This window comes from Mytilus trossulus, chromosome 4 (genome assembly GCF_036588685.1).
Source record: "Mytilus trossulus isolate FHL-02 chromosome 4, PNRI_Mtr1.1.1.hap1, whole genome shotgun sequence".
In the NCBI taxonomy this organism is placed as follows: Eukaryota; Metazoa; Mollusca; class Bivalvia; order Mytilida; family Mytilidae; genus Mytilus; species Mytilus trossulus.
Window position 1 is genome coordinate 75254658 of NC_086376.1, and position 8845 is coordinate 75263502.

Below are 8845 nucleotides of genomic sequence, written 5' to 3' on the forward strand. Positions count from 1 at the left end.
ACCTTCTTAATACTGGACATATTGTAGATAAATATACCTTTTAGCTCAGATGGTGCCATTAAAACAAAATACATATATGGTGGCGATATCTGGCCACAGCTTTTATTCATAATATGATAGATTCATATAATATATATATAGATAGATAGACCATAGATGTATATATATAGAGAGATCTATGGTCGGTTACCCGAAGATAATATGGCAACCAGATAGATAGATAAATAGATAAATAGATATTTATGAAAATGTAAAGATGCACCGTGGGATACACTGGTGCTTTAAATTTGGAAAACACCGTGGGATACACAAGTGAAAGCTGTATTATCCAAAAACCTAAAATTTCATAGTTAACATTAAGATTCTATGCAGCGAATTATAAACCTTGTATGTTAATTGGGATATAGAAAAAAGATGTGCAAATCTGCAAGGTTATTTAACTCTTTTAAAACGCATAGGCAAACATTTAAACAAACTGCATTGTACCAGTATATATACTATTCATTTATTGTGTCAAATTTCAGTTATTTCCCTTTGAATTAGTAAATTTTGTTGAAAAAACATCTTATATAATGAAAAATAAAAAGAATGAAAAAGTTTAGTAAGTTCTTTATGTTGATAATTTTAATGAAATAACTGTCCTCTACTAAGCCTATAGTTTTGGTGTTAACTCAAATAAGTGTCCTCTATTTAGCCAATATTTGGTGGTTTATATGATCTTATATGTTTAGGTACACAGAGACTGCCGAGGTACTACTACCAAGAGCTATACTATACTATACCCCGCTTACATGTTTTACCCCGCCATATTATGTACGTATTTGCCTGTCCCAAGTCAGGAGCCTGTAATTTAGTGGTTGTCGTTTGTTTATGTGTTATATATTTGTTTTTTTTTGTCATTTTTTGTACATAAATAAGGCCGTTATTTTTTTGTTTGAATTGTTTTACATTATCATTTCAGGGCCCTTTATAGCTTACTCTGTGTTATTGGCTTTGATCATTGTTTAAGGCCGTACGGTGAATTATAGTTGTTAATTTCTGTGTCATTTTGGTTCCTGCAAGTCTTTTTCAGACCACAAGATGATTTTTTTGGGAAATGCATAAGTGTTTGCCTACTTCAAATAATGTTAACAGTTTAACAATTAAAAATTATATCGAACTTCAAAGTAAGTTAAAAAGGGGACGTTTTAATTCGACAATATTAGTCAAAACAATTTATTTTCTAAGGGCATGGCAGTGATGAGTTGTGACGTTTTAGGAGCTATCAGACGGCACGCTACCTTCCCGTATGTCGATACTTTGAATTATATTGAATCAAGTTTAAACTTTTCATTACATATTTTTAGGGTATTTTATTGAAAAGAAAATTTTGAAGACGACCAGCAGCCTATAATAACAACGGATGTGCGCCTTTTGGATATATTGATCTCATACTTTCTGTATTACTTTGAATTATAAGTGTGAGAAGGCAAGACAACACTTACTACTGTCATACGTAAGAATTGAATTCCAAAAATAATAGCAAAAATAGAAACAAGAATACACAGGTGGCAACTAACGTTTCTGTGTTATCCGTTGGCTTTAAAACCTAAATTCAATGATACATCGAACATATGACACAAAAACCTTCATACAATACAACGGGCGTGTGGAAAGTATGTGCAATATTTATTTATGTCAAATCCTATTCCAACCATTACAAATAAAGGCATGTTCAATTCACTTCACATGTAAAGTACTGTGGACATTCACAATTTAGCACACGTTGTTTGTACAGGTCAGCGAAAATGTACAAAAGTCCGTAACACGTGTCTCATGGAAAAGAGGAGTTTGAAGACTTAGAGATATATAGGCATGTTAGTGGGAAACCAATTTACAGTAAGTCAAACATGTTTGCGTGATGATCGACAATTTCGAAGATATCATGGACAAAGATGAATGCCTTTCTTCAGTTCTTCAAACACATTTAACCTTTGATATATACCTCAGCAAATTTCAATAATATGCGGACAATAAATAACGGTAATTAGTACCTGTCTGATTTATATATACTAAATAACACAAGTGTTAATTGCTCAGTGTCTCCTGTAATTATAAGCTAATGTTGCGCTTAATTGTATAATAAAATGTCGGCTTAGTCACATCAAACACCTCATAGTTAGTAACGTGCCAATAGTTTTTCCGTTTCTTCTTACATCTACAGAAATCCTACGTCTTCGAGACTAAGATACAATTCAATTCAATATTGTATTGACGTCTCAACTTACATAAGCATATACTTACAACGAATAGACTAAAACATGTATAAGACAGTCACAAATTTCTAACACTTATTTAAGTTAACATATTCCAGACAAAGTGTTATAAGTATTTGATCTTAAGATATAAAGTTTTTTTTTTTTTTTTTAAATTTATTTGAATTTCTTTACCATAAAGGTGGCTACTTAATTAAGAAAGTAATACAAATCATTCACATTTTGAAACGAATACGCGAAGATATATCTTTGGTTTATAAAATAGGTGTTAATGGAATGCATTGGTTTGAATCTGTCGTAAAAAAAGGTTAAATTAACAACATCTCACGAAAAGCGCTGATAGGAACTATTTTATTGAAATTGAATCATCTGAATTGCAGGGTTTGACTGTCATTCATATTAACACGATATCTTGTAGTCCTTGTACACATGTGTAGTAAATGCATTCAATTTATCTATGGTTATTATTGCATATGTTCCATATTTGATGGATGTTTGAACCATATGGGCGTTTTTCAATAATAACGTATTTTCTTGTCCCAGCCACTTTAAAAACAAAGTGTTTGATCTTTGCAAGTAATTTTTTGTGCAGTCAGTACATTGAATTAGATTCAACATTTTTCAGCAAAGAAACAGTTTATTTTTAGAGGGATTGATAAGATATTGACTCCTGAATGGTCCAAAACAACCAAAATGGTATGTCCCTAGACCGCCTGTTCAACATTCATACTCTAAAATATCGTAAAAAAAAATGAAGAAATAAATGTTATTTTTACTTTAAATAAGTTCTTAAATAATTCAAAAGTATGTTCAGAGCCAACATATTCTAATAAACAGCTTTCAATATAGGATTTTTAATTTCAGAAGATATGTCCCTCACAAAATGTCCACTACGAAACGAAGTCACTAAAATTTGCCAATAAACAGTTTTATAAAATCAATGTAATTTTTGTTTGCAAGAGATATAAACATTAGGGTCTCACAAAAGAAGTGTGGCTTTTATAACGGCAATTAAATTGTTGGTAAGTAAAATTGAGCACATCAAATGGACCAGAGTGATACCGTATTTTTTTAATGTCCACTACGAAACGGGTCAAATCTCCTTCAGTATCTGGTTTTAAAATTATGAAAAAAATATCAGTGTACAGCTTAATAAATGCTTTGATGAATACAATCAGTCTTGTTAATATTGAAATATTGGGATTGTGGGAAAAAAAATAAAACATGCGTATACGTCCCCTACGAAACGGTCCCTTACGAAACAAGTATGGGAGCTAAACGTTTCGTAGTGGACACTGCTACTACCCTGAAGTCTTTTTTTTAATCTTTTTTTAATTATATTCGTGCAAAACAAATAACAAGGGTTAGTTTCATGTAATTTTTATTATGTTTTTATTAACATATAATAGGGTTGATGTCAACTACGAAACTTTTTGTCCACTACGAAACGGTTTTGTCCACTACGAAACGCATCAAAATGTCCACATATATACGTAACATGAGTTGTGCCTTCATATGTGAAGTACTGTCTAATCTTTATCGATAAAAATGGTTTTCCAATTCAGAAAAAAATGAGATTTTTCTAGTATTTAAAGTAAACAAACTGGAATGTCTATAGGAAACATTTAAAATTGCAATTTTTGTTTACAAACAGGTCTATAATAGAGGTATTCAAAAATAACTCTTGAAATTAAATTTTAGACAAGTTGATTTTTTCCATTTTTTTAGGTCTGAAAGTTACGCTTTTATTGAAAAACGCCCATATATAAACGACTGTTGAATGAAAGATAAGTGACAGTTATCAATGGTACTAGGATTATAATGTAATAGGTACCAAGCTTATAATTTTATACGCCAAACGCGCGTCTCGTCTTCATAATACTCATCAGTGGCGCTCATATCAAAATAGTTATAAAGCCAAACAAGTACAAAGTTGAAGAGCACTGAGGACCCGAAATTCCAAAAAGATGTGCCAAATACGGATAAGGTAATCTAGTCCTAGGATAAGAAAATCCTTAGTTCTTTTTCAAAAAATTAAAAAGTTTGTAACAGTAAATTTATAAAAAGACCATATAATTGATATTCATGTCAACACAGAAGTGTTGACTACTGGGCTGGTAATACACTCGGAGACGAAACGGCCACCAGCAGTGGCATCGAACCAGTGGTGTAAACAGTTATCAAAGGTACCAGGATTATAGTTTAATACGCCAAACGCGCGTTTCGTCTACAAAAGACTCAACAGTGACGCTCAGGTCAAAATAGTTATAAAGCCAAACAAGTACAAGGTTGAAGAGTATTGAGGATGCAACTAACATATATACCGGTATGGAGCCACGAAAACAAATTGGTTTCACATACGCACAGATTTCATACAGTATCACAAAATTCAACAACCATATGTAAAATTATATAAAAACATAATATAAAAGCTCTAACATGACACACCTTTACTCGACTGATTTACACACCAAGAACACTCGTGTTCACCCCAAACACATTTATTAGTCCAACAGACAATAGTTTCCAGTACCTTCGTGTATATATGCATATGAAAATAAGGAAACGTGGTATGATTGTCACTCGATTGCCATGTCATATTGTTCTGGCTGTACACGCCGCTGTACATTTTCCCTAGGTCTAAAACATATTCATTATACTGAAAAATCATAATTTGTAATGAAAATTATCAACAATTTCGCAAATTTATGAATTAGGATATTATGCTATCCCCTTCGATATTTTTTAAAATTCAATTAAAATTGCGTTAAAAAATAATTTTAATTAAAATATATAAATCATACATAAACAGATACACATATTGCAAGTAGACGTAGAGTCTTAATTAAAAACGACATGAAATTTGTAATACTTTGCCAATAAAGTATATAGTTTTTATCAGGTTATTTAAAAAAAATGCATCACGGATCTTTCTTTAAGGTACAAGTTGTGAAAAAGTTGTCAGATTTTGTAAGGATTAAACATGGTAGAAGCACTTTTTTTGGTGAATATGGAGAAAACTAGACTATAAAAATTATAATTTGAAAAGATAGCTCGTATGGTGTGTATTCAGAAAATAACAGGAATGACTTGGGTTACCGTATACTCGTTTTTTTTTTCAATATGACAAAATAGGTACATTTATTATAATTAAAAAAATACAAAACTAATTGATAAAGCACAGTTTAAAAATTTTGAATCGATAAAATAATTTTCTGTTTTCTGTATTTCTTTTTCATCTAAATGAATTACATTTCTGCAATAATAGCTTATGAAAAAAACACGAGTAAGACCAATCATTTGGAACTAATTGCAATCTAACTTAATTTGGACCCCTGACATTCTACTACCTCAAATGTATAATAAAAATTACTCGTATCAGGTATAGCCTTCTCATCTGAGAGGGGGGGGTAGGACTTTTATCGGGACTCCGGGATCAAGTGTTTTTAAGCTCGGGATTTCGGGATTGATCCTTTCTGGATCCGGGAATCCTTTATTTCGGATTTCGGGACCTCGGGATTTCGGGATCAGGACCCCTCCTATCCCCCCCCCCCTCATCTGATGCCAAAAAGCCCTGCAAAATTGCAAAATCATAATGTCCAATTATTTGACATATATAGACCCTGGGATCCTGTCCAATCATAAGAGGCATAGAGGAAGTTGGGTCATGAACACCGACTATGTTCTTTATAGACAATTCTTTAAAATTCGGCACAACAGATGGCAGCCGTCAGTCAAAGGATCTTTGGTATCTTTGATCGACACTGACGAGAGTTTTTTTTAGTGTTCGTTTCCAGATGAGAATTAATGTTCCACTCGACATAGCCGTTTTGAAATTACACATAATGTCTGGTTATAATACAAATGTTAAATCTAATTTTGATAGCTTAAGAGTATCTATTATAGATGCTGCATGGATGGGATGTCTGCGATCACTACATTATCAACTGATTCTACAATTTCTGTGAGAATACATTGCGGAATGAAGCTTTGTTTAATTTTGTGTACGAACTCGACTTTCGTTGGAATATTATTACGTGTTTGCGGAATTGTAATTTTTTGATCTTACCATGCATTTTTAGAATTCTGATATTTTATCTATTTTTCTAAAAAAATCATGTTTCCTTCCTCTTACCTTCCTCTTACTGATGAACTTTCAAAATGACGTACTAGTATATTTAAGTGACACACACTTTTCAAAAACCCAACAACATCGCATTTATAAAATGTGACCTTTCTGGTGATTAGACATTCATTCTATGTACAATGTCATGTTAAAAAATCTCTGATATTAAGGTGTATTCAAAAACTGCAGCCGAAGTTGTTAGAAAAACCTTTTTCAAAAAGAGGCAAAGCAGTCAACACTTTGAAAATCTAAAATAAATGAAGTAAATGGTGATTTTGACAACCTATTCTACAATGATAAAGCGTAATAAAAATACTGGAATGTCTACGTATATCAACATAAGAATATTTGAACAATTTCAATGTCAAAGCAAAGTACATGCCATTTCTGAATATGCAGACAGAAGATTTGTTATCACTTAATGAAGACTGAAATCTATTGGAATAAAACAGGTGGGAAAAGGTACAAGTTTACCATAGTAATGTGGTACCTGCGTCAAGTGAACACGAATAACGCGGGTTTCTTAATCTTGATATTCTGTCATCATCATATAGACGTATGTTTTTATTAACTATATGTAACCAATGTTATTTTTGCAATTTTTGCAATTTTTATAAATAACCTTTGACTATCTACGTGTCACTTTCAAATGTTATACATGTATTTGAACATTTCAAAAAGAAATATAACATCAAATAAACCTTTGATCGTAATAAGTCGTAATATCTGATTCAATGCATGTGATTGTGTGAAAAAAATCCTAATAAAACACAGTTGAATGTTCATGCTTTGAAAATTAAAGGTACAATTAAAACTCTTACAGTCACGATACAATTCTAAATGTCAAGTAAAAGTTAGCATAGTAGAAACAATGAAATATGTTTTAAAGTATCCACTTTGGTGATAACCATGTATCCTACTTACCAGAAATAGATCTAAATAAGAAACATATTGCACAAATATTAAAAATAGGTGTTGATATTTCTTTGATTTCACTTTTAACTTTTAACTTTTTTTTACACTATAATATATCATTTCAGAATGGACAATCAGCAAATTATATTTTTGTTTTCGACATTGGTACAAATATTTTTATGATTTCAGATATACCTTCGTTGGCGACAAAATAAGAATTATTTTGACAAATATATATGATATTTATTCATGACAACATTTTTTTTTTTATAATAGTTAGTTAAATTCTTGCGTAAAAGCCTTCAGTCTTTCAGATGGACGGCAGTGGGATCGTTCCTCATTTGCACACGTTTGTTTACTTGTCCATCTCGAGGAAAAAGCTTAGATAAAATTTCAGATTATAGGAATTCTTCTATAAAATGGAAAGAACATTTAACGGTGGTCAGTGTAAATACAACGAAATCAATCTTTCTCTAATTTTTGTGCTATTTTCACATTTCCTGACTGGTGTGAGAAAAATATTTCTCCTCACTAGTCAAAAATCTGTTGTCGGCAAATGATTAGTCAAAATTTGATTATGACGTCAAAATGTTTTGTTTTCTTCTCAATTTTCCTATTGTGACGTCATGAAAAAAGGCGACCTTGCCTGATGACGTCGCATATAAAGAGCACAATTTTTCTGAAAATCTTTGAAAAAGAACGATAAAAAACATTAGAGAAACAGATTCCGACACTATAACTCGTGTTTTACGATTTTTCTCCACTCTCGACAGTTAAATTTTATTATTTAAAGGGCTCGGCAAGCCTCGCGCTTTAAGTGATAAAATTTAACTGTCTCGAGTAGAGAAATATCGTAATACACTTGTTGCAGTGTAAGAATCTATATTTCCACAATGGAAAAATAAAAAAAAAGATCTTAAAGTTTTAATTACTATGATGTTTATGTCGTTGAGGTCCAATGCACACGTTTGATATAGACGCATATTTATCTTTTGAGTTTGATCAATAAAGTTAACACAGATATACTTTAAAGACTTGACCAATAATAAAGAATAAAAGCCGTTTGAGACTTTCAAAATATAAAAACTATTATCTGTGTTATCATAAGAACAACCAGTTGGTGTTTCCAATTGAAACGCAATTCTGTTTTTAAGAGCAAGCCGTAACAGTTGATAATTTCAGCTCCAATTAAAAAATCTGTTTAAGATAATTATCAATGTCAAATGTCTGTACATCCACTGTTCTTTGAAACAGGTGTTGCACTGATGAATTCACATTCAAAACCATGGCTTGAACAAACTGCTGATAGATATGTTTTTTTAATCAAGTCGGCGAAACGACCTCTTTTTTGTATAACGATGTACGCAAGGTGATGCGCTGTAATATATACTTTAATTAAGTCTAACCTATAATTTCATATTACACGGTTAGAGAATTAAAAGATTATAAAAAGAAATACACCTAAAGGATGACATACCGTTGCCGAGAGTAGATAAATTCCGCGTTGACGTGTGTTGTTTTATTATTATCAAATTGCCATAGATCATTT